This window comes from Rhineura floridana, chromosome 4 (assembly GCF_030035675.1).
Source record: "Rhineura floridana isolate rRhiFlo1 chromosome 4, rRhiFlo1.hap2, whole genome shotgun sequence".
Classification (NCBI taxonomy): Eukaryota; Metazoa; Chordata; class Lepidosauria; order Squamata; family Rhineuridae; genus Rhineura; species Rhineura floridana.
In genome coordinates, this window is record NC_084483.1 from 143,260,674 (window position 1) to 143,273,972 (window position 13,299).

Sequence of the window (13,299 nt, forward strand, 5' to 3'; positions counted from 1 at the left end):
ATTAGAATGGATTCTTTTCAGCTTGTTCTACCCGAGGATGTGGACAAAATCCTTGGAGAAGTACGCCCTACCACATGCATGTTAGATCCTTGCCCTTCTTGATTTATAAAAACCGCCAGAGGAGGACTGGTTAAGTGGGTCATGGAAATGATTAATGCCTCTCTGGGACAGGGCAGAATACCGCTCTGTCTAAAGGAGGCAGTAATAAGACCTTTGTTGAAAAAACCCTCCTTGGACCCCTTATTATTAGGTAACTACCGCCCAGTCTCCAATATCCCTTTTCTTAGCAAGATAATAGAGTGGGTGGTGACTGCCCAGCTCCAGGGATTTTTGGATGAAACGGATTATCTAGATCCTTCTCAATCTGGTTTCAGGCCAGGCCATGCAACTGAGACGGCCTTGGTCGCCTTGGTTGATGACCTTCGCAGAGAACTGGACAGGGGTGTGTGTCCCTGTTAGTTTTACTGGACCTCTCAGCTGCTTTCAATACCATCGACCATGGTATCCTTCTGGGCCACCTCGCTGGGATGGGCCTTGGAGGCATGGTATTACGGTGGCTCCGGTCCTTCCTAGAAGAACGAACCCAGAAGGTGGTTATGGGGGATGCCTGTTTGACCCCTTGGCCATTGACCTATGGGGTCCCACAGGGTTCGGTTCTGTCTCCCATGTTATTTAATATCTACATGAAACCACTGGGAGAGGTTATCCAGAGTTTTGGGGTTCGGTGCCACCAATATGCAGATGACACCCAACTCTATCTCTCCTTTCCGCCTGATGAAACCAAGGAGGCCGTCCAGACTCTAAACCAATGCCTGATATCAGTGATGGACTGGATGGGGGCGAACAAGCTGAGATTAAATCCTGACAAGACAGAGGTGCTCCTCGTCAATCGGAAGGCGGATCAGGGAATAGGGATTCAACTTGTGCTGGATGGGGTTACACTCCCCCTGAAATCACAGGTTCGCAGTTTGGGGGTGCTCCTGGACTCGGCTTTGAACCTGGAGGTGCAGGTCTCTGCTGTGGCCGGGAGTGCCTTTGCTCAATTAAGATTGGTGCGCCAACTGCGTCCATTCCTTGATCTGTCAGACTTGACCACGGTGACACATGCCTTAGTGACATCCCGTTTAGACTACTGTAACGCACTCTACGTGGGGCTGCCCTTGAAGACTGCTCGGAAATTGAAATTGGTACAAAGAGCTGCAGCCAGTATGTTGACTGGGGCGGGTTATAGAGATCATACAACCCCTATGCTGTATCAGCTCCATTGGTTGCCCAGTTGTTTCCGGGCACAATTCAAAGTGCTGGTCTTGACCTATAAAGCCCTATACGGCTTAGGTCCAGGCTATCTGTCAGAGTGCTTCTCCCTCTATGAACCAGTCCGGACTCTAAGATCCTCCAGCGAGATCCTTCTTCTCACTCCTCCTTTTTCGCAAGTCTTTCTTACAGAGACACAGAATAGGGCTTTTTCGATCGCTGCCCCTAATCTGTGGAACTCTCTTCCTAGCGAGGTTCGGTTGGCCCCTTCATTATTGGCCTTTCATGCACAGGTGAAGACTGCTCTAGTCAGACGGGCTTTTACTTATAGTAGTTAGTTTTTAACTTACTTTGTATCTAACTCACTTAAATTGTTTAAATTGAATATAGTGATGTTTTTTAACTGTTTCTGTTTTATTGTAAGCCGCCCTGAGTTCCTTCGAAAATAGGGCGGGGTATAAATGTTTAAAATAAATAAATAAATACTAAAACATATTAAAATGCCTGGGCGAAGAGGAAAGTTTTAACCTGGCGCCGGAAGGATAGAAGTGTTGGCGCCAGGCGTATCTCCTCAGGGAGGTTGTTCCATAAGTCAGGGGCCACCACTGAAAAAGCCCTTTTTCTTGTTGCCACCCTCCGAGCTTCCCTATGAGTAGGCACTCGGAGGAGGGTCTTTGATGTTGAGCGTAGTGTACGGGTAGGTTCATATCGGGGGAGGCGTTCCATCAGGTATTGTGGTCCTGTGCCGTGTAAGGCTTTGTAGGTTAGAACCAGCACTTTGAACCAGGCCCGGAAACATATAGGCAGCCAATGCAAGCGGACCAGAATCGGTGTTATATGTTCGGACCGTCTGGTCCCCGTTAACAGTCTGGCCGCTGCATTCTGCACGAGCTGCAGTTTCCGAACTGTCTTCAAAGGCACCCCCACGTAGAGCGCATTGCAGTAATCTAGTTTAGAGGTTACCAGGGCATGAACTACTGAAGCGAGGCTCTCTCTGTCCACATAGGAGCGTAGCTGGGCCACCAGTCGAAGTTGGTAAAAAGCATTCCGTGCCACCGAGGCTACCTGAGCCTCAAGTGATAGGGATGGTTCTAAAAGGACTCCCAAGCTACGAACCTGCTCTTTCAGGGGGAGTGCAACCCCATCCAGAACAGGTCAAAAATCTGCCATGCGGTCAGGAGAACCACCCACCAGCAGCATCTCTGTCTTGTCTGGATTAAGCCTCAGTTGTTATCATCCTGCCCTTCTTCCCAGCAGGAGCCCAGGGTGTCAAACAAAAGCAATAACAACAAAACATCAGTCTGCCAATCCCCATCCTAGGTGCTGGTGATTGAAAAACCCATGTGACTTGGAGGGCTTGCCTGCATTCCAGCTTGGGCTGGGAAGGCTCCCACTCTCTCTGTTGTTATGAGGGCATGTGTCATGGAGTGTGTGAAAATGCATGTCTTAAACATCTCTGAAAATGGAAGAATGAATTATACACAGCAACAGAACATGGGGAGAACTACCTTCTGTGCAGTGTTGCAGGCAAACGTCTGACTTCCATTGCTAGCTCAAGGGCCCCTCTGTCACCATGAATGAAGTCACAATAGTGAAAGAAGGCTGGCTCCACAAGCGCGCATATTCAAATGAAGGAGGAGGGAAAGGGGTTCCATCACTGCGCCATGAAGACCAGCAACATCTGTAGGACCTCTGATCTCTGGAGCGAGATGGGAGAAGGAGCTGCCTGAAGTAGCACTGCCGCCAACGAGGCTCCTTTGCCAGGAGCCATGGAGGTCATGGAGGCGTTGTTGACGTTGCCTTCCTCCTCTGGCCTGTGGCGCTTTCCTCGCTGATGTCACCAAGCCCGGCTGTGGGAGGAGGAGGCGGCCTACCTGCGCAAGGCTCCCCCGGCCAAGCCGCTTGTCTCTCAGCATCACGCCGCCCTGGTGCACTGGCTGGAGGCCCTCCTGAGCCATGGGGAGCACGCCATCAGCCTCAAGCACTTCTGCGAGGCCCTTGAGGCCCACCCAAGCCGCCACCGCTGCCAGTGGGGCAGGAGGAGGTGCAGGAGCCAGAGGGGAAGCCACAGTAGCTGCCACTGCAGCTGCCGAGGAGTAAGCCCAGAGTGAAGAAACTGGTGCCATTTGATAATCTGGGTTGGGGCAGTCGGTGGTGGCTGGACTAAAATCCACTCTGAGTAGCATGGCATCACTAACCCATCATCTCGGTCGTCATGGAGAAAGGATCTCTCCTCCAGGTCTTTCCCTCAAGATCCATTTCTTTGGACTTCTCCTGTGCTCATCCTTCTTCTCACCCACATTTATTTATTTATGTATTGGCTACTGTAAATTGTATTGTTTTATTGATGTATTTTGAAGTATATTGATGTATTTTATTGATGTATTGATGTATTTATATAAATATATATTTGTAAGCCGCCTTGAGGGCCTTTTGGCTGAAAGGCAGGGTAGAAATAAACAACAACAACAATAATAATAAACAAACTTTAAAACACATTAAAACAAAACATCTTCAAAAACGTTACTTAAAAAAACTATCAAATATCTTCTAAGATTAAAAACATTTTAAAAAAGAAAGCTTAAGAACATATTAAAAAGCAATTCTAACACATGCAGACTGGGATAGGTCTCAACTTAAAAGGCTTGTTGAAAGAGGAAAGTCTTCAATAGGCGCTGAAAAGATAACAGAGATGGTGCCTGTCTAATATTTATGGGAAGGGAATTCCACAGGGTAGGTGCTGCCACACTAAAGGTCCGTTTCCTATATTGTGCAGAACAGACCTCCTGAAGAGATGGTATTTGCAGGAGGCTGTCACCTGCAGAGTGCAGTGATCAACTGGGTATATACTTTTATTAATATATAATTTTTATATATATTTTCTTTATGAGCAGTCTTCACACCCCTTACAGACTCCATTGTCTATCATTTTTATTGGGTGCATGTAAAACAACCCTTAGACTGAGTAGGTCTAGTTCAGGGTGCCTGCCAGAACTGACTTTGTGGAAAATGTGAATGACATGAATGGATAATTCAATTTGACTAGCTGCTTCTGAACTTTACACCCACTCTGATTGTGTTTGCCTGAAGAACAAAAAGAGGTTACACGTGGGCAAAGGAGATGAAGATTTACCCCTAGATAATAAAATGACATTAAATGCAACTCTCTGGTACAAGACAGAATGAGGTGGTGCATCACCTTTCACAACCATCTCACGTAGTTGGCTATCCCCAGAAGAGTTCAAGGATTTAAGAACGGAGGCTAACGACCTGCCACCTTTAAACTAGCTAGACTGTCGGTCATGCTTAAGGTCACAAGGAGATCTTGGTTGAACATCTGTAAACGTGATTCGTAAAGAGGAAGAGAGAAAGGGAGAGAGAAAGACAACCCCTGTTTTAATTATTCAAGTCTCCTCATGTAGATGAGCCTAGACTTAATAATTTTTTTAGAAGGATATTAGATGATCAAAGTAATTCAAAGTAATAATCAAAGAATAATCTTTTCTAATGCAGGAAATATTGGATTTCAAAAGATGGTCTACCAAATAAAAGCTTTAGTATTGTTGTAAATGTTTTATATTGAACAGCTTTTCCTATTCTTTGGCATGTACTATACTCCCAATGCTTAATATTCATAATTAATATATGAAAAGACAGAACTGTAGCAGATGAAATTTGTCCAGAGCTTGGAAAAGTTACTTTTTTGAACTACAACTCCCATCAGCCCCAGCCAGCATGGGGCTGATGGGAGTTGTAGTTCAAAAAAGTAACTTTTCCAAGCTCTGAATTTGTCTGCTAGACAGCCAGAGGCAACCATTATTTATGATTTCTAGGGAAAAAATACACAAACATGCATACACACATACATATGAAACAATAAATGCAAGTAAGTGTAAGATTGTTAACAAATTAAAAGTAAAGGAAGTAACCATCTTGCTTTTGATGGATAAATTCATATTTTAGTATTAGAGTCAGTACAAGATTAATAATGAATTACTAGACTAGACTAGATTAAGGTAGACAAGAAAACTCAGAAACCTTTCCCAAAACCTTTATTATTTGGAAAACCTTAAACTCATTTGTCCCAGTACACAAAACTGTTAATGTTCAGACGTTTCAGTTGATTTCCGTGTTGGACTGGCCAGGTTGCATAAAATCATGAGAGTTTGGTGCTGTTGTAAGACCCTTACTCTATCACCTGTGCACACCTGGCAAGAGTGGCCCTTTTATTAGGCAGAGTGAGGCAGATGCCTCAGGTGGCAGCTGCTGGGAAGGGACAGTGAAGTGTTGGAAGACAGAGTCGTGGGGGCCACAGACACCCCCTAAGCCTCCTGCGCTCACGTATGCCTGCCTGGGCTCATTTGGGAGGAAGGGCAGGATACAAATTTAATAAATAAAATAAATGCACCATTGAGGACATTGTCTTGTTGCTAGTGCTGAAATAAGATTCAGTGACCAGTCTGGTTGCCTTCTGTACACAGAATTTAGGGGTGGTGGAGAACATTATTGCCCTTTGCCTCAGGCAGCAATATTTCCTGAGCTGGCTTTGACAACCAAGAAACTGCAGATGTTGTCTAATTTCCCTTCTGTCCCATCCCCAGTACAATAATGTTTTAAAGACTGACAGGATTAATCTAATGCTGGACTAAACTCTTCTGTCATAGAGCAGACACAAATTTCTTTAAAATAAACCTGAAATACAGGCCATGGAGTTCAAAGAAACATCCTTATATTATGGGTTTCCAGATAATGTTATGGCAAACTCCTATTCTCACAGAGATGCAATTCCAAGAGATCCCTGAGAAGAGGGCTTGACTGTTAAATCCCTCTGCCAATTACAGTTCTGTGAGTGGAATGGGGTCTCCTAACAACTCTCAGCACCCTTAACAAACTACAGTTCCCAGGATTCTTTAGTCCATGACTATTTAAAGTGATATAATACTGCTTTAAATGTATAGTGCAGATGGAACCTAAGTTTGACCACAGCCATTAGCGAGAGAAGAAGCAACAGCAGGGAGTTTGCTTTCCTTCCCTCCGTCAGACTGAATTCTGCTCTAACTGCCAGTTGCTGTTGGATGGTGGAAGCAAAGGGAAGGATACTCCGGTCTCTCCTAAAACCTAGGGAGTATTAAGAGCCATTGCATAGTTGTACTACTGCTGTCCAAGCAAGAACACCCACAAGGGCACATCAGACTGCTCCAACTCGGGATGGGGGAGAAATTTCATTCAGTTCGCGCTTAAAGCTGAATTTATCAAATGAGGACTGAAACACAGCCATCCTTTGAAATTCGCCATTATCCATATTTTGCAGTGCAGTTCTCCAACCGAGCGATGTTTACAAAAATCCATATATTAGGGGAAAGTGTGCACAAGATGAATATATTGGTAAAACCGACATACAAAAATATATTATATTAGGATAAATTGTTTGCCAAAAATGTGTATATTAGTCAAAACTACATATAAAATGTATGTATTAGGAGAAATGTGCTCTAAAATGCTGAAGAATTTTCATGAGATTTTTTTTAAAATTTTAAAAAAAATTACTGCGGAGAACCAAATTTAAGATTAGAAAAATGAGAAACTGAGAGAACTGAAATTGACAGATCACTCCATCCCTAGCCCCAACTGATCACTTCCTATTTGCAATTCACCACTTCATTCTGACATGATCAAACAGTTCTCCCTTCTGTCCTTTGTCTCTACTCACCTCCCATTGTGGGTCTTGTCATTTTTGTTTATAAGCCTGAGTCAGGGCCAGTCTCTGTCTCTGTTTTAAATTCATGTGAGAAACAATTTGAAAAGTGGGGCAAAAAATTAAATCAATAGGAAATGCCAGTTTAAGATCTGTTTCAAGTTTCTGCTAAATCATGAGGATTTTCATTCAGATTTTTACTTGAGAAGCCATTCAAACCAACAAAGCTATTTTTGTCTGTTGCCTTGACTTGGCCAGCTAAAAGCCCCCAACTTAAAGCACAACTTTCCATATCAGGAAATCTTCCTCTAAATGTCACTGATGAACATTTGAAAGGACCAGAGTGTGCTTAATCCAATAATGACTGGTTTGATTGTTAAATCAGGAGATTAAGTTGTTCTCCGATAAATGAGGTTTCTGGGATTTTTTTTTAAAGGTGGGGAAAAGGCCTTTTGTTTCCTGCTGTCTTACCTGGTGACCTTGTCAGCTACCACAGATGCCTACACCCACAGTAATAATAATCCTAAATACCTTAAAGCAATGTTAGCAGCCAAGGCTTAACTGGAACTCTGATTATCTCCTGAGAATTTTATTGCACTTTGCAGATTGCTTTAAACATTGACACAGGCCAGTTCACCTATATCAGTTTGTGCTGAAATGAAAAGTCAGCAGTAGTAGACACCTGGCCAGATAGTGGATACTAATTAGCATACTGGAGAAAGAAGAGTATAAGGGGAAAAGGCTTGGTGTTGGAAGCAATGGAGTTAGGGATGAGTAAGACTCTGAGCAAAGACACAAAACTGTATGACCTCATTGCTTTCAACTGCTAACACCAGGTAATGTGCAATGTGCTCACAGTTTTTATAATCGATAGAAGAGTTTATTTCAATGGGATGAGATTGCTCCTTTAATGCCCTAGATGTGTGTTTCTGTCTCAATTCATGTGGCCACTCAGAGGAAGGCATATTCACTTTCTCAATGATACAAGCATGTATTCCTTTCTCTTCTTTCACACACATGGCCATTACCCTTCTATGTTCCAACTGATTTTTTTACTATAGAGTGCCCTCCCCAGGGAGGCTTGCCAGCCACCTGCTATCAGTGCCTGGCAAAGACATTTTTATTTTACTACACCTTTTACTCTATTCTGTTCTATTTCTGCTGAGGTTTTGATTCTGCTCTCTTTAGATTAGGTGCATTTAGTATGTTGATTGTATGTTTTATATATAGAAATATAAAACCCCAAATAGATTAAGTAAATGAAGATGAATAATGTTCCCATATACTTTTCTACCTCATACTGTCCCATGCATCACAGGGGAGATTCTACATGTGTTTCCCTTTTGGAATCAGCATGTTTGAGGAGTTAAAGTGATATTGACCTTTTTAATTTGTTTTACCATCTGTGGTTAACAAATCTGTATTTTGTCAGTGTGTGCACCTTTCACCATATGAGATTTTGGATATCCCTTTAAAAAATCAAATCAAGGATTATTGAAGATGGAAGATGGAATTAACATAGATAATGGAAGAATGGCTATTGAAATTATTGGGCCTAACAGATTTGAATCAGATGGATTAAGCGACATGTTTATTGGGAGAAAAATTGAAAGATATCTCTCTCAAGGAATTGAAACCTCTCTTTGACTTTTTGTGGAAAGAATAAAATAATGTTTATGAGATTTGATGATTAATTAAGATAACTACTGGAGGAAAGTGATTTTATAATATAATTTTAGAGATAGGATTGTTATATATTGTAGACCTATAACTGATCTGTGACAAATTGGAAGTCAACATTTTATTTAATTGTTTAATTGTTTTTGTTTTGTTTTGTTTCTTGTCTTTGAAAATTTAAATAAAAATTAATGATAAAAAAAAAATCAAATCAAGGAGGATGTTCCCCACATTATTTTGCTGTTTTTACTCTACTTTTGACAAAACCCAGGAGCATTTCTAATGAAATCCATATACCTACAATGGGAAGATAACCCACAATATACAGTTTGCACTGAAGCAGCTTTGATGTCTTACTATCCAAGAAAACAAGCATTTCATAGGCACTTATGGCTTCTATTAGGAGTGAACTAAAGTTGAAGACAGTGCCGCTTCTGCAATTAATATGAATTAGATCTGATTAGTAGAATTTAGGCATTGCCTCTGATAACATGTTTTCTTTGCCATGCAATCTAGATTGTACTGGAATGGTTTTAATTGCATCTATTGTAAATCTGTTCCATATTCCCAGGTGGCCAATTAATTTAATCTTCTTGTTTGCTCATGGAAGTCTGTAAGAGTATCTGTTCATGAGAAATGCATGGGTACGACAACAAGAATCTAAGAACAGCTCTGTTTCTCTTAGGAATAGGCATAAATGCAAACTACCACCTTCCAGATTCAGTTTCTAGAGACTTGCCCCATAACTGGATAATAATTGAGTACTGAAAATATTTCTGAAACAAAAATGCATGAAATGTAAGGGCCAATGATGTTACTTGTGTGCAAGCATTTTTAACATGTAAATAGACACTGAGTGTGGGGAAGGCAGGATCATGATCAAGGAGGAGATGTCGAGATCTGTGTGTATGCTCAGATGTACACATAGAGGGAGCTTCCTTATATCAATAGAGGAAGATGAGTCGTGGGTGGAAGAGCTAAATGTGCCACCTGTTGTGCATTGTTGAGTTGCAATAACTATACCATGTGGAATTTGTTTATTTGGGTATTTCTCACACTGCAGAATGGGTGATTTCTGCTAGTGGTGAATATCTCACAGTCAATTTTCACAGTATCCAAGGGCTGTATTCAACATAGCACTAAGTCACTTGTTCTGTCAGCACACGGATTTCTCCTTGTGCAACAGAAAATTTTCTTCCTCTCCTCCCATGCTCCCACTAAATTTGTTCTGTGTTTGCCCCAACTCTCTGGAGAGATCTGGGGTAGGGCCCAGGTAGGGGGAGGAGAGGGGGAAAGTCCTATTGCGTTAGCAGTAATCCTTGTGTGTGTGCAGCTGTTTAGTTGAATACCACCCTAAGTGATCTGTTTTCCATGGATTCTATCTGAATGGAGAAACAGCTTTTAGGATTGTTGGGTTAAGCAGTTTAAATTTTTGCATTGTCTGTCACATGTACAGCTATTTGCCGGTTGGACAGAAGTCATGAGTGTGCCATCGGTGCAATGAGCTCCTGGGTGTCTGGAACAAGTTTGTTTCCTTGAGGCCAAGGTGGCTGACCTGGAAAAGCTGAGAGAGGCAGAGAGGTTGGTGGATGAGGCCTATGGGGACATTATAGCTGTGTCTCACTCCCAGGATGATGGCTCCCCTGCTGTCATGGAGAAGGAGGAGTTCGGGGAAGGACAGCATTGCTTTGAGGAAGAGGGAAACTGTTCCTTAAAAGGGACCCAGATATTCTCTTCGGGGGGGGTGGAGGGATCCTGGTAGTGGGTGATTTGATCATTAGGAACATAAATAATAGGTTGTGTGATGGCCATGCAGACCACAGGGTGATTTACTTGCCTGGTGTGAAAGCTGTGGATGTTACCCATCGTCTAGATAGCCTGGTAGACAGGGCTGGAAAGGAGTCAGTGGTCGTGGTGCACACTGGCACCAATGACATGGAGAAATGCAGTTGTGAGGTCCTGGAAGCAAAATCGAGGTTGCTAGGTAGGATGCTGAAAGCCAGGACCTCCAAGGTAACTTCCTCTGAAATGTTTCTGGTTCCACATGCAGGGCCAGCTAGACAGAGACAGCTTTGTAGTTTCAACGCATGGATGAGATGATGGTGTTGAGAGGAAGGGTTTGGATTTGTTTGGCACTGGGGAACAGTTTTGCACAAGCTGGACCTGTACGAAAGGGATGGGCTCCACTTGAACTGGGTTAGAACCAGACTGCTGATGCTTAAAATACAAAAGGTGTCATTGCAGCTTTTAAACTAATTGAGGGAGGAAAACCAATAGGAGCTGAGGACGGTCCAGTTTGGAACAAATCTCCCTAGTGGGATGAAGGCAAAAAAAATGATTAAAATTTAAATGGGATAGGTCTAGAACTAGGCATTGTAAGTGCAGGGACACAGGATAACAATTCAGAGAGGCCAAAGTACCACAGGCTGAAACAAAAGTGTCAAAAACTTAAAGAGACACACTCTATACACTAATGCTAGAAGCCTCTGACCCAAGATGGGAGAACTGGAGTGCTTGTTCTTAGAAGACAGCATTGATATAGCAAGCATAATGGCAACCTCGTGGAACAAAGAAACCAATGGGACATGGTTATAGTTACTGGATAGTAACTATAAGGAGAGGGAAGGACATATTGGAGGTGGTGTTGGTCTATATGTGAAACAGGGCATTGAATCCAGCAAGCTATTAAACCCCAAAGAGGCAGACTGTTGTGGGTGGTGATAGTGGCCCCAGGAGTAAAGTAGTATTGGGGATGTTCTATCATCTGCCTGATCAAAATGCTCAGGGAGATCTTGAGATGAAAAATGAAATTGAAGAAGCATCCAGACTAGGAAGTATTGTAGTAATGATTGACTTCAACCACCCTGACATGGATTGGCTACATTGTGTGTTCCGGTCATGCCAAAGAGGTAAAATTCCTAGATACCCTAAATGACTGTGGCTAAGTACAGTTGGTCATGGAATTGACCACAGGGGCAGCAACTCTGGATTTAATCTTAAGTGGTATCCAGGACCCTTGTGCAAGATGTAAGTGCTGTCAAACTGATTGGGAGCAGTGACCATAGTGCTAATAAATTAAACATATATGTGAATGGCCAGTTGCCAAAAAAATCCAACACAATCACATTTGACTTCAAAAGAGGAAATTTCTCAAAAATGAGGGGAATGGTAAAAAGGAAGTTGAAAGGCAAAGACAAGAGAGTCAAGTCACTCCAAAATATTTGGGAGTTATTTAAAAACACAATTTTAGAAGCTGAATTGGAATTTATATCTCAGATCAGGAAAGGTACCACCAGGGCCAAGAGGATGCCAATGTGGCTAACAAGCAGAGGCAAAGATGCTATTAGAGGCAATACGTTTTCTTTAAAAAAAAAAAAGGAAATCTTGTCTGAATGAGGAGAATAAAAAGGAACACAAAGTTTGGCAAAAGAAATGCAAGCAGAGAATAAGGGATGCTAAAAAAGAATTTGAGGAGTACATTGTTAAAAACCTAAAGACTACCAACAAAAAATTCTTCAAATACATTCAAAGCAGGAGACCGTATAGGGAGGTGGCTGGACCCTTGGATGACAAGGGAGTCAAAGGTATGTTAAAGCAGGATAAGGAGACTGCAGAGAAGCTAGATGAATTCTTTGCATCTGTCTTCACAATGGAGGAAATAGGGCAGATCCCTGTGCCTGAACTAACTTTTGCAGAAAGGGAGTGAGAGGAACTGAGGCAAATAGCGATGAAAAATAAAGTTCTAGTTTTAATAGACAAAATAAAAACTGACAAATTGCATGGTCCGGATGGCATCCATCCAAGAGTTCTCAAAGAACTCAAATGTGAAATTGCTGATCTTCTAACTAAAATATATAACTTGTCCCTCAGATCTTCCAACATACCTGAGGACTGGAAAGTGTGCAATGTAATGCCAGTCTTTAAAAATCCTGGAAATTGTAGGCCAGTTAGCTTAATGTCTGTCCCCAGAAAACTAGTGGAAAGCATTGTTGATAAAATAACCAAGCATATAGAAGAGCAAGCCTTGCTGAAGCAGAACTAGCATGGCTTCTGCAAGGGTAAGTCCTGTCTCACTAATTTATTGGAGTTCTTTGAGAGTGTCAACAAGCATATAGACAGAGTGATCCAATTCATATTGTGTTCTTGGACTTTCCAAAGTTACCTCACCAAAGACTCCCGAGCAAGCTTAGCAGGCATGCAATAAGAGGAGAGGTCCTTTTATGGACCAGGAACTGGCTCGGAAAAAGAAAGCCGAGAATAGGAATAAAATGGACAGTTCTCCCAATGGAGGGATGTAGAAAGTGGAGTCCTCCAATGAGATACGTATTGGGACCTGTGCTTTTTAACTTGTTCATAAGTGATCTCAAGTTAGGGGTGGGCAGTGAGGTGGCCAACTACTCAACTACCTAACTGTTCAGGTTTATTGAAACAAAAGAGGATTGGGAAGAGCTCCAAAAGGACCTCTCTGAACTGAGTGAATGGGCAGTAAAATGGCAAATGCAATTCAATGTAAACAAGTGTAAAGTTATGCATACTGAAGAAAAGAATCTTCATTTCACACATCTGCTCATGGAGTCTGAACTGGCAGTGACTGACCAGGAACAAGACCTTGGGATTGTAGTGGATAGCTCAATGAAGATGCCAACAGTGTGTGGTGGCTGTGAAAAGGGCAA

General features: G+C 42.4%; 1 protein-coding gene across 6 annotated transcripts in view; it reads left to right on the forward strand.

The window, feature by feature from the left end:
• The window catches only part of KIF26B (kinesin family member 26B), a 406,835-nt gene that overhangs the window by 108,675 nt on the left and 284,861 nt on the right, over positions 1 to 13,299 (forward strand). The window contains exon 1 of one of the 6 annotated variants that reach the window (XM_061624638.1): positions 7,718 to 7,785. The exons of the other annotated variants lie outside the window; for them this stretch is intronic. The gene's annotated coding sequence lies outside the window, so the exon portion shown is untranslated. Of the gene's footprint in view, positions 1 to 7,717; positions 7,786 to 13,299 lie in introns of those variants that run through there. 6 annotated transcript variants of the gene reach the window in all.